Source organism: Aythya marila (assembly GCF_965140915.1).
Source record: "Aythya marila genome assembly, contig: HAP1_HAP1_SCAFFOLD_164, whole genome shotgun sequence".
Taxonomy (NCBI): Eukaryota; Metazoa; Chordata; class Aves; order Anseriformes; family Anatidae; genus Aythya; species Aythya marila.
The window spans coordinates 30,610-43,929 of NW_028137167.1; the positions used below are offsets into that span (position 1 = coordinate 30,610).

At 44.5% G+C, this 13,320-nt stretch overlaps 1 pseudogene across 1 annotated transcript; it reads right to left on the reverse strand.

Annotated features, from left to right (window-relative positions):
* Positions 1 to 5,269: 5,269 nt before the first annotated feature.
* LOC309891127 (zinc finger CCCH domain-containing protein 11A-like) lies at positions 5,270 to 11,415 on the reverse strand (annotated as a pseudogene). Its single transcript has 9 exons — positions 11,362 to 11,415; positions 11,042 to 11,161; positions 10,138 to 10,261; positions 9,505 to 9,707; positions 8,701 to 8,820; positions 8,137 to 8,195; positions 6,550 to 6,622; positions 6,281 to 6,346; positions 5,270 to 5,761 (listed from the first exon to the last, which is right to left on the reverse strand). The product of its transcript is annotated as a zinc finger CCCH domain-containing protein 11A-like (transcript).
* Between the last annotated feature and the right edge of the window lie 1,905 nt (positions 11,416 to 13,320).

Consider the following 13,320-nt stretch of genomic DNA (forward strand, 5'->3'; position numbering starts at 1 on the left):
TGAGCGTTATACCATCGGGTGAATACTACACGTTTGGTGAAGAACACGTTTCCAGTCACAAGGGAACACCCCTGCACGCCCGGCTACACGAGGGGGAAATGCCGGGCTCCTTGTGCCCACCAGCACACCGCACAGCTCTCCATCCCCCACAAACCCGTCCCGGGACACAGCCAGGAGCCGAAAACTCACCGAGGGGAATCCCCAGACCCTCCCCACTCCCCCCACACTCCCCAAATCCCCATCCCCGCCCCCTCCCCGCGGTACTCACGTTCTGCAGGTAGCAGAAGATGAGGTTCTGGGGCGCTGCGTTAAGGGCTCAGCACGGGGACGACAGTTCCGGGCTCGGGACAAGGCCCCAAACCCCACAGCGAGGCCTCAGGGCCCCGCGACAAGGCCTCAAGGCCCGGGCCGAGCCCCCTGAGGTCCGAGCCGCCCCCCACCTACCTCCCCGGCACCCCCCAGCCGCAGGAAGGATACGATGGGCTGCACCATCACCTTCTGCACCTTCTGGCCCTGCCCGCGGTACGCCATGGCTGCTGCCGCCTCGCCGCTCCCGCTCCCAGCACCGCAGGCAGAAGAGGCGAAGGCTGATGGTAGAACAGGGCTTCTTGGGGTGAAGGGAAAGCGAGGGCAGGTGGGCGCAGTCTCTGAGCTCTCTTCCTCCTGATTTTGCTTTTTCTCCCCCATTTCTGAGCCGCCAGAAGTCCCCGTGAAGTCCTTCGGCACGATGAAGGCCTGCGTGAGCTCCAGCAGCAGTTTCGTCGGCGGAGGTTTTCCCTGGTGGGGCCGGGGCGTCACAGCACACACACACACACACACACACACAGAGACGCGTGGTTTTGTCCAAACATTAAGTATTTACAACAAATTCGACAAGCGCTTTTCCTCTGCCAGCAGCAAATGCCTGAGGGCCCCCACAGCTTCACAAATCATAGCGGGAAGTGCCTACCGTGCCGCGAAAAGTTCGGAAAATAATTCAAAATTGATCTGCTAGGGGAAAAAAAACGATGGCTGGTGGCAGGGTACACAATACACCCGAATCTCAGCTCTGTCCTCCGCAGGGTCAGTGCCCACGCCCAAGTGCGATGCTGATGGCACCCGAACATTTGCTGTAGCAGGCAGCAGAGCCAGCAGCTCAGGGGAGCAAGTTTTAAAACCAAGAGGCACTTAAACAACCCTTCATCGACCCTGTGACTGTGGCAGAGTCCCGACTGCTCGCCCCGGAGTCCTCACACAGGCAAAAAGCACCAACCAAAGCCTGGGGGAACTTTGGTATAGCACAAGAGAAGGGAGTGGGGGTAGTGGAGCCGCATGGCAGAGCTGCTGCTTTTCACCATTTGATCCTCCCTGATAATTGAAAGGAAGGCTGGGTGGGCTGACCCCCACCCCCATTCCTGGCAGCAAGTTTGGTCCACAACACACTGGAATAACGATTCTGCTCCCTCCCACCCCTACAGCTTCATCATCTGACACGGGTACAGTCAAAACAATGGCATACACAAGTAAAAGTCAAGAGTTGACATAGTAACTCCAGGATTTGGCTATCAACTGTCCGAGAAATCAGAACACCGAAGCTTCACAATGTGCCCAACATCGAGTTGTGCCAAGGGCGGAGGAAGGAAGAAGCTTTACATTTAAGCCTTCAGAGCATCGCTCCATCAGAAGATCGATTTGCAGCCACCATGGCGTGCCAATGGAGATCTTTCTGTGCCAAAAGAAGTGCTTTGTCCTCTCGATATCGAAGGTAACCACCTATAGTTACAGAACGGATGCACAAGACCTTAACTCTGACCAGCAGGGAAATTTAGGACAACTGAGGGCAGATTCTGCCAATTTCTACCACTTCGGACTGTGCTTTAAGTCTCATTGCAAAGCCTCAGTTAGAAAAAGGATCACCTCGGGGTATCCAACAAGAAGAATAGTTTTAATTTTTTTTTTTTTTTTTAATTATACCCTAGGACTACGCAGTTCAACTGTCAATCATCTCGGAGAGTTCAAGGAGGAGGTCATCCTCGTCCTTCCCTGGGTCTAAGTCGATTTCGGCTTCCAGTCTGCCTCCTGAGATTTCCCAAAGTAGCTTCTCAAAATCTTCATCCGCAGATAAGGGCACGTTCCCTGTGGAACTCAGCCAGCGTGTCCGTGCCTCTTCTGGCTGGGAAGAAGCTGAGGTCGAGGTCTCGAGATCCATCTCCATCTGCTCCTCAAATCGTTCCGGGCTTCCAAGACGCACTTCAGGTCTTGGGAGAGCAAGAAAGAACAATCAGGATATGCCAATTCTTAACGGGAAATCCTTTTCCTGCAAACCGGCTCTTAAAACTGTAGGCAAGCCCTCCTATGCTTCAATCTTACACAGGGATTGTTATCAATCAACCCAGGGCTACATTTAGAGCCCGATGTGTTACCAGGTACATTTTTCAGTCTGGGGGTTTATCTGTGAAGCCAGGGCACCTGGAGTTGAGGTGGCATTCTTGAGGACCAAAAGGCAGAGGACACTACTCATCATCTATCACCTCACGAGGAAGTAGAACTTCACCTCATCCTCGTTCAGGTATTCAGACAACCCAAGAAGTCACCGGAAAGCTGTGCTGACTTGCAGCATTTCAAGAAAGCCTAATTAAGCAATCCTGCTAGCTGCTAGAAAGTGGTTTCAGGTGACTTATTCCTTTGATGGATTTTGGCTTCAATTATCTCAGAACCCTCATTTTTTCCCACATGTGACAGAACTTATGTTTCCCTGGGGATATACACTGATTAAGAAAAAGAACAAGTTGGGGTTGTCACCTGTTTTGGGGATTTTCTTCAAGTCTGATGGCTGGGACGTGCTCCGGCACGTCTGAAACACCCTAGAAAGCAGCAAAACAGTATTTATGACACATGGGTAAAAGATTCCTTAATAGCTTTTTCCTCCACACTGCTTCTCCTCTGGCATTGCGGAGCCGTGGCCAAAATACAAAACCAAGGTGCTCCTGAAGAAAGTTCACATTCACCTGGAGGTTACTCACGATCTGGTGTCTTTTAAGAACATGGCATTAATGGACAAAATCCCCCACACCAGAGAAATCACAGCATCAGAGTACCGGTTAAAGAGTGCCATTCATCTCATAAATACAGAAGGGTTCTACAAGCATCCTGGAGACAGCTACTGGATTTCTAAGGAAACAGAAGGCCTGCAGAACGTTTGAGTTTTCCACCTTTTCAAATAGAGGAGGGTAGAAATTTAACAAGGGATCCATCGCTGCATTAGCCCCTGGCCTTACCATGGCTGCTTTTCTGGCTGGAGGTCCCATCATGTCAGCATCAAAGGCAGTCTGTAGTTCCACAGCTGCTATGGCAGACGGGTAACTCCCAGGTGCCTTACGTTTCAGTGCCTTCTTCTTGGGGAAAGTGACTTTCCCACGCGAAGGCTTCGCAGATGTCATAAAGTTGGCTAGAGTAAAAGGAAGAGAGAACTGATACAGTCTTGCTCTGCCTCAGGAAAAATCCAGGTTCTCTTAATCATTTCCACAGTCCTTCTACACACTTAAATGCATTTGGCCAGCACAATTACACCGCCATTGCCTGGATTCTCAGGAATCTTTTCCACATAGTAAACTCTGTCTACCAACAAGCCATACAAAGGAACAAAGAAACCGAAGAGCTACAGTAAATAATAATCCAGGACAAGGGAAACCTCAGACACATAGCAATCCTAAGTGCAAGCTAGGTTCACAAATATAGACAGCTTTTATATTTAAAGTCCCGCTCCCGCTAGGAAAGGAAAAAGCAGCAGTTATAGTAGGACAAGAGTGTATGCAACTCTTGTACCAGCTTCCTCTCCCTTGCAGTGATGTCCCACAGTTAAGTTGTTCTACAAAGTCCACATTTGTAGTGGCATTTTCTAGTCTCCCGTTCCTTACCTAACATCTGGCTGGCAGGAAAAGAAGCAAACTAAGAAAAAGAAAGTACACCCTTCGCTTCGTAGCACTGCGTGGCAAAATGCACCCAGCCAGAGTTACAGCATGAGAATTGTCATCTTCTGTCTGTATTTCAGAAGACAACCTAAGTAACTCTTAACCTTCAACACTTACTTTTAGCTTCCTGGCCCTGAAATTGAGCTGCCACTTTCCCTGCTGGTTCAGTATTAAAGAAGCCAGCAGTAGATTTGACAGCAGCTTCCTCCTGCCGAAGCTTCTCTTGTTGTTCTCTCTGTTGCCACTTCTCCCACCGTCTCTCTTCAAAGCTCTTCTCTGGACATTTACGAGTTCCACTCTGCTGAGTGGGCTAGAAGGAAAGAAAAGTAGTGCATGAATAGGACAAAAAAAATAAATAAAATCCGTGGAGATTTCGTTAAGAAAATCTGATCAGCAATCCCTCCAAAATGGTCTTGATGTGGAACAGCATATTAATCTCGTTCAGGTTACTGTTGGTTTTTTTGTTTGTTTGTTTGTTTGTTTGTTTTCCCATAAAATTCTGCCTGTAACAAGAGCCATGCTTTACTATGGACGCAGTCTCACATATCTGCAATATCCACTATGGCAAGCTTCTTTAAACAGCTAGGGTGTTCTGCTGTACATCTATTTATCACATTCTTTTTAAGCAGCAGAAAGTCATACAAGTTCCCCTATACAGTATCCACTGACAGATTGATTTCCTTGAACACAGAACTCTGGCCTTCTGTATTAAATCCTTCATGTCTGACAGATCAAGTCAGTAAGAACAAAAAGAATTCCCTCCACGTTAACTGTGTAGATTTCAGCTGGTGCTAACAGGGTTTCTTTCTTGCTGTGGTATAAACAGACTGATTCCAAGTTTGAGGATTACAGAGTTGTCTGGAAATGCTGCTGGCGATAGGATTTAGACTGCACTGCAGCTCCTACCAGCTGCTGAAGGGTAAGAACACACTCAAGAGGGTGGCACACGGTGAGTAACAAAACTTGTCAGAATTATCAGAAATTGTACGAATGTATGTGTGTCTTCACAGAGGACTCACCTGTACATCAGGTCCAGAGGAAAGTTTAGGAAAAGGCCGGTTCAATTCCACTGCCTTCTTTTCTTCTTTTTCAGGTGCTTTAAAAAAAGACAAAAAAAAGTGTTGTCAACGGCAGAAATAAAGAAAGCTGGGTACTTGTTTCCTTTGTGCATTTATTTCCTTGTGTCCCATGAGAGAGAGAGAGAAAGGCTACAATGTGCAAGCCATTCAGCATTTATCCATGAAGCAGATCCTGAGCAAACTGAACTTGCTCAATATGGGAAGCACCTCACTGGGGCAGGCATTAAAGCATCTTATTACCTGTTAGTTTTGTGCTCCATAAAGATTTCTGCTCTGCTGGGGCAGGTCCGGGTTGTGCTGAGGGAGCTGGCACATCTCCTTCACTCTGCTGCATCCGCAGAGCTTTCTCACGCTTTATTTCTTCCAAGGTTTTAACACGCACTTCTCCTTCTGGCTTGACTTTTCCTGCCGGCTCCTTCGCCTGCCCTTTGCTGGGCCCGGACAGAGCGAGCTGCTTCTTGGACTCACCCTGAATTTTGCTCTTGCTATGGCATTCTCCTGCTTTTTTCTTCTCTTCTACCAAGCGATTATTCTTTTTTTCAGACAAGGCTTCAGAGAAAGTTTGCATGCGACCTGCACGAGCAGCTCTTGCCCCTGCGCTGGAATCTTCAGTTTTACCGTGCCCTTCAGCCTCGGCTTTGGCTTGAGGTTCGCGTCTCTGAAGAGCTTTCTCACGACGGATTTCCTCCAGTGTTTTCACATGGATCTCTCCCATCGGCTTAGCAGCCTTCCCTGTCATCATCAAGAAATGAGGAGAAGCACCAACATTTAAAGAGAGTCCAGCAATATTTTAAGTCTCCAAAATTTGTCAGAGCACTAAGGAAAACTCATCTTGAGCGTTCCCAATAATGCATCTTAGAACAATATCCTTAGAACAACATTCTCCTCCTCCTCTGAGCCACTTGTATTTTGAAGACCAGCCCTATCCAGAGAGAACTGCTACACAGAAATGCTGCTTTACTTTATTACTTTTTCAGACTGCATTTCAAATTCCTGCTCCTGGCAGTGGTTCTATTCTAATTGTACGTAACGGTTCACAGAAGCAGCTAAAAACCTCGACAAGGCACAAGTAGAAAATAAACACACACCTAGAGCCAGAGTTCTGATAGTGGCTGTCAGAAGAGCTTCAGCACTCAACCAAGAGGCGTCAGTTCTTTGTTTTCGTTTAAATTAGTTTGTAGGGATGTATGAAAGCAGTCCAAGTTCGTGGAAAGGAAGGAGGAGAAAGCATATTTAAGATCTAGCTGTTACCTCTCTCAGTACTGGTCTGTTTAGGAGGTAATCCCAGCCTGTCCTTCAGAGACTTGGGAACTCGAACTGCAAAACAGAAAAAGAACGAATTAGGGAGGCTGCATAATGTCAACTTCAGGTTCACATTTCAAAACAAGACAGGAAAGGTAACTTTGAATCCCAGTGATTACGACCTCAGCCAACATGCAAAAAGAAACATCACTGGAAAAGGACAAACAGAAAGACTAAAAACGAAACCCAGGAATCCAATCCAGATGCCCGTTTAGTACCTGTCTCTCTCTTGGGTGCTTTGTCAGCATTTCCCGGAGCCTCTACCTTCTTCCCCAGCCTTTCAGCAAGGCTGCGCTTCACTGGAAGGCTGCCTACATCATCTTCAGAGAAAACAAGGAATATTGTAAGAACTTTTCTTTGCAGGAAGGTTTGAGAACAGTCAACAATAAGCTTCTCTTTTTCAAGCATATTTTCATAGAATTGCCTTTCAGCTGCTAAATGATTTTTTTTTTTTTTTTTTTCCATTTCTGCCGTCAACACAGATCTCCACTGCAATGTATTTTCCTTTCATACATCACAAATACTCTTTAATGCAGTCATATATAGAAGGCAGCACCTACGTAACAGCTCATAAAAAGTTCTCACCTGCGGAGGCTTTCCGTTTTCCTTGTCTATCAGCAAGATCTACTCGAACCACAGGTTCCTCCCCTAAAACAAAAGGGAATTTTTTTTTCTATTTCACAGAAACCAGTAGCCAACAGAAATATTATCCTGTTAGCCCATGTCCAAAAAACCCTAGTCAGACACTGTTTTGACAGCTAAACCACACAAACTCATATTTTAACTATAATTAACATGGAAAAAAAATATTAATAGTCTCAGTGCTTGCTTCAAATTCCAGCTGAGATAGTAGAGAGTGAATCTGAGTCTGCTTGACACCTATACTTTGTGCAGAACAAAGCTGCATAAGCAAGCAGAATATTCTTAGGTGCAAATGCTGAGAAATATTCCTTTCTAAGGTGAATGTCTACGAGTAAAAGTACTTCCACACTTTTTTCCCTTTAAAAGGCATTTGCACAGCTCTAAACAATTTATACACAAACACCTGTCATACTGTGTCCACACCTGCCACTGTACGCCTCTTTAATGCTTCAGAAATTGCTTCTTATATAGCACTGGCTTCTACAGCTCGCTCTTCTCGTTACTCTTCTGTTTTTCAGTTACCCCCCTATTGGCATACTGACACTTTTTTTTTTCTCCTGCCACTGCACTTAACCTGAGCACCAAATCTTTCCAGTACAACCAGGGACTTTAAGCATAAAAGCACGTTTTGAACAGAAGGCAGCACCAGAAGGCTAACATGGGTGAATTGTTTTAATTATTGCTTAACCCTCCAGTTTAGGAGTAATGAAATCAAAACAAAAGCATTCATTATTACCTTTCTTGGAAGACACTGTCACAGTTCTCACCACTGTCCGGACATTTTCCTCTTCTGGAGCAGGAAAAATCATAGAATCAACGGGACGAAGAGAAGATCTTGAAGAACCTTCTGTTCAGAGCAACCAAAACATAAGGAAGTTTACCCAACATAAAAAACTATCACAAAGAACAAAAAACTTTAAATGATTTGTTACTGTCAAAAATACAGCAAGCAGAGCATGTAAAGAAGAGAGGTGACTAATTTGCCTCTGGTTGCCCTTTGAACTCCCATTTAGAATACCAGCTGGCTGAGAATCAGGTTGCTTTATGCCCCCAGCTAAAAATGGAAGTCTGTCCCTCAAGCAGCTCCCAGTCACCATCACCTGCCGTGAACAGGATAAGAAAGTAGGCAATATTAACTCACCACCGTGTCTCTTATTTTTTTCCTTCATCTTCTGCCATTTGATTTCCTCAAGTGTTTTTATTCCAAAATTCAGATTGCCCTCTGAAAACAGGAAACAGTTCATGAGACAGGCTTAGAGGCACTCACTGAGGACCACAGATCCTCAGGCTTCTTAGCGCTCAGGAACTTTCTGAAGTATTTCGAATAAAGCCTGTCAACACTCCTCACAAGTGAAAGAGCCATAGAACCAATGGCATTTTGCCCCTCCTTTCATCCTTCAGGGTTCAAAATGTAGTTTTAATTTTAATCCATTTACACAATATTAGATCCCTCTATCGTTAGATATGGCTTATCAGCAGTGGTTGCAAGGCTGCACGTGCAGCCATTTAAACTCCATGCTGTGGCCCTGTTTTGTTCTCCAAAAGTAAAGAAAAGGAGTTCACCTTTCTGACCCAATGGGCACATGATGGTATTAATGGCAGAAATGAGATCATGGAAATAACCGACTCCATTCAGCACCCCTACATTTTGTTGTGTTTTTACACCACGCTGCTTTTGACTTAACTGTCAAGTTCTTCTGATTTATCCTACTAAGGTGCTGGCATACCTTGTTTAGTAGTAATAGAACTGCCTTTCCGAGTGGAAATCACCCGTAATCCATTTTTGCCTTCCGCAGCTGGATGCTGGACGGGAGTTTTAGTTTCTTCTCCTTCCTCAGAAAGTTGGTCTGAAGGGGAAAAATCGATTCAGTTATGCATAGACCAGGTTGGTCATGATTACGTAGCTCATGCAGTGACACTTCAGCCCATGGTTCATACAAAAAACTTTGTTGCTGTTTTGTTTTTTTTGTTTGTTTGTTTGTTTGTTTGTTTGTTTTTAAACAGCTACACTGACCTGATGAACTCCTAAGTAGAATACACTAGGACAAAACATCTAGGACTCTAGATTCTCTCTGCAGCTTTAACTACTACACAACACATTGCTCTTCAGACAGAAAAAAGAAATTTCCTTCCTAGTTTCACATAGAACTTTACACACAAAAGACCAGCTAAAGCCAGGAGTGGTTCTAAGCTTTCCTCCAACGTTTCAGCTTCTGTCCACTGACTGCCAGACAAAGCCACCAGTGACCTGGCCAGACTGCCTGCCCTATCGCTAGTCAGACCTCAGGTCATCTGTGATTTATACACTCATTTACAGCACAGATTCCTTCCAAGAACCAAAGATTTAACACATTCATTTACAGCACAAATTCCTTCAAGAACCAAAGATTTAACACATTCATTTACAGCACAAATTCCTTCAAGAACCAAAGATTTAACACATTCATTTACAGCACAAATTCCTTCAAGAAACAAAGATTTACACAATCATTTACAGCACAAATTCCTTCCAAGAACCAAAACATGCTCACCATCATCATCTTCATCATCATCTGCAGCATTGATTACAACTGGAGGGTGTGTAGGGCTTGGGACATTTTCAGAGTTTTCCACTTTCGTCACCCCCTTAGCTGTGGAGAGGGATTTGACTGGACAGAAAGTTTGTTTTGCTGCAGTGACATCTGAGCCACTTTCAGATCATCGTCCGCGCACTCAGGCGGACTTGGCAGTGTAGCTAGAGGAAGAGGAGGATCATCGGTAATATGGCAGTTTAAAACTTTGACCACAATGCAAAGAGATGGTAGCAAAGGCAGATAACCCGCACAGACAACGAATTCAGCATCTCCTTTTGCCCATCCCATCACTGCTTACACCGTGAACAATGATTTCCCTTCCAACAACAACACATCTCCCTACCACCCAGCAAAAGAGGAAACAACAGGAAGCAAACTGCAAGGCAAACATCACACAAAGCAAAGAGAAGCTGAGCACGAAAGCAGAAAACAAACACCAGCAGTACACTCGGTGCAGTACACCTATGACTGCAGACCTTTTCCTGCCCTCACAAATGAACAGTTACCTGACGCCCCCTACAGGATTGGCACCCACTAAGTAATACTCAAAATTAATTCTTCAGCGCTTAAAGAAAAAGGACCTAAACTCACTCTTGCTTGGTGGTAAGAATTGTCCATCGATGTAACGTCCCTTTGCATGATGAAAAGCACAGTTGGCTTTCTGACAGCCTCCCGGCTGGTTCTCCCAGTAGCAAGGAATCTCACTGCGCTTTTTCTGAAGACAGAAAGAAAGAAAAGCTCGTGATAACATGCACCTGAGGCTTGCAAAGAGATGCACAGCTCCAGATCGTGACAGCTGTCACAACACAGTGCTGAAACAGCATTCCAAAGGTCAGTTTCTCAGTTAAGTGTAGTATTTCTGGGCATATTCACAAAGTTTGCATAAGCTGTAACCACTATGCACATTTAGTTTGGTCATCACTCAGTTTGAGAAGACAGGCACTCTCAGACATCACTTGAGGGTGGCTTAAACTAATACACCTAGGATTATACTAGGATTATTCAGAGGGAAAAAGAACATCTGAAATTGCCTAGGTTAACCCTGTCTAGAACTACTTCTTGGAGACTTAGTTCTGCTGCACCTTTAACTTTCCCCACTTCCTACCCCAGGCAGCTACAACAGCGTTATCTGAAGGACTGTGGGTCAGAAGACACCTGATAGTTCATTATCAAGCCTGCTCCCATGAGGATAGAACAGCCTGTTTATTACCCCCCTGCTCCAGCACGTTTTAGCAGTCTATTTAACAGCTATTCTGCATCTCTTGAGAAAACTGTCAGCATCTAATAAAAAAAAAATAAACAAATATCTTGCTAAGACATACCTAAGGCATTGATTTTATTTCCCTCTGCTTCCTCCCACCCCCTCTCTTGGTAACAGAAACCAGTATGATTTTGAAGCAAACAAATCTATCCTGCAAAAGCGCAATCAGTACACCTACGGCACTGAAAAATGCTTTTGTGGATTTATTTTGAGAACACATTGTTAGGCACTCACGTCAATTTCCATGTGTCTGAATCGGCAGACATTCCTGAAACAACGACCCTCCTGCCACAGCTTGCAGACCGTCTCATTGCCCAGAGCAGCTTCGCAGTGGCGGTAGGCACATTTGTCTCCCTGGAACCAAAAGGAAACCAACAAGGAAAATAGAGTACAGCCTCAAAAATGGCCATGCTGCTGCCTAATGGTGCTACAACTGAATTCACAATCTATCTGGTTCTCAAGTTAACCAAAGACCAGTGTGCTTCCTCCTCCTAATCTACTCCTTCCTGAAAAAAAGGGGGAAAAAAAGCAAAGCAAAGGAAAGCCAGCCATACCTTGCTACAGGTAGAATAGAAATAGAAGTAGCAATCGTCTCCTTGTTTAGACATGCCGACGAGTTCTGCTAACAAGCTCGGGTTCTCTCCACAGGGACTTCCTCTGCTCTTGGAGAGAGCTGTCTTCACCCTTGCTTGGGCTGAAAGTCTTCTACTGGCTTATGATCAGTGAAATCTTCTTTTTAAAAGTAACCCGAAAGAAAGTAACAAGTGAAAAATAATGAGGAACAAACATTTTTCCAGCTTTCTTCAGTTAATCAAATCAAGTTATCAGTCTCTCAAAGAGAGCAAAGCCTTGAAATCAGCTGTTACATGAACTAACTAAATATTAAAGTTCTGTAAAGCTGCCAGGAGCTTTGTCAGCAAGCGTTCTCTTCCACATCCTCAATAATATGACCTGGAGCACATCTGGAAGCCTGAAAACGGAGTCACTCCTTAAAAAACCACCTGATGATACATGCAAGTCAATAATCAACTATGGCTACAAATAACTTCTCTAGAACACAGTTAGGACGCATTAAACAGCGCGTTCCAGGCCCTGTGGGTCTTCGATTTCACCTACCTGGACAACCTCAGCAAAGTTATCGATCTTCAAAGGCTTCCAGTTAACTGCTCCTGTAGGCCGAACCAAGACTGAATCCGTGAATTAATAATAAAGGGGTAGGAAGAATTTTCCTCCTCACTTTGCCAAGGGAACCTCTCATCCACAATTCAAACATAGGATGCGCTTTTAAACAGCTTATAACTAAGAGAGGAAGCAAGTCCATTTGAATGCTCTCTCAGACTGGATGCAGCCACGGTTAGTTAGCTCTTCAAAAAAATAAAAAACAAAAACCAAAACAAAACAAAAACAAAAAAAAAAACCAGCGCATTTAGAGATGAACTCGTGATTCAAAGTGGCTGCAAAAATGAGGCTCCATCTTCCACAGCCGGACAATTTAACTTTTTTTTTCTTTTTTTTTTTTTTAATTTAAAATTCAGCATGTTCCAATCTCTGGTCTTCAAGATTTCTTCACCTATTAAGAAAACACAAAAACCTTTCCCCGTCTTTATTACCTGTACAGCAAAAAACATACCAGTGCATCTAAATCCACTGATGTGCATACGCATACACACATCTGTGTTTATACACACACGAGGAGGGAGTGAGAGAAAGTTAGCGAGAGCGACAGTGAAAATCAGAATTTTTGCCTTTTCGACACAGAGAGCGCGTAAAAGTTCTCTCATTTTGAGGGAACTAGAAAAAAATGGAGGCTCTGCAAAAGATTTTGATGAGTATGCCTTCGAGGCCGATGCTTTGTAACATGAGGGATCTGGGGGCCAGCACACAAATATGCATACGGATGTACATGCATACAGGATAAACATATCTATACACACAAACGTGCACAGTAGATGTTGTATGATCTCCATATCGAGAACAACTCGTAGCCCTGATCAGACATGTAGAGTTGCAATCAATTAACAGCAGCAAGACAGCAGATCAAGGGTACAGCAAGCTTTGAGAGGCAGGGGAATGCTCACTTTGCCAGTGGCACGGCTGCATGATACCAAGGATTTTGAATTACTTTGATTTTTTGGAAGCAATTTGGTTTTTCTTTCTGCGCTGTAGCTGTGGTGGTTTTACCGTGCTGGGCAGCTAAACCCCACAACCGCTCTCTCACTCCCCCTCCTTTAGATGAGGAGGGGGAGAAGTAAAGCAAAGAACAACTCACGGGTTGAGATAAGGATAATTTAATTAAAGGGAAAAAATTATAATAATTAAATAAAGACTACCATGAACTAAACAATTTAACTAAGGGGAAATAAAAAGGGAAAGGGGAAAAGGGAGGGGAAAAGGAAAAATAAAAAGAAGGGAGGAAAACAAACAAACAAAATAAATGAAGGCTATATGGAAGTGCAGAGGAAAGAAATTACTCTCTACTTCCCACAAATGAGCCATGATTGACCACGTCCTTG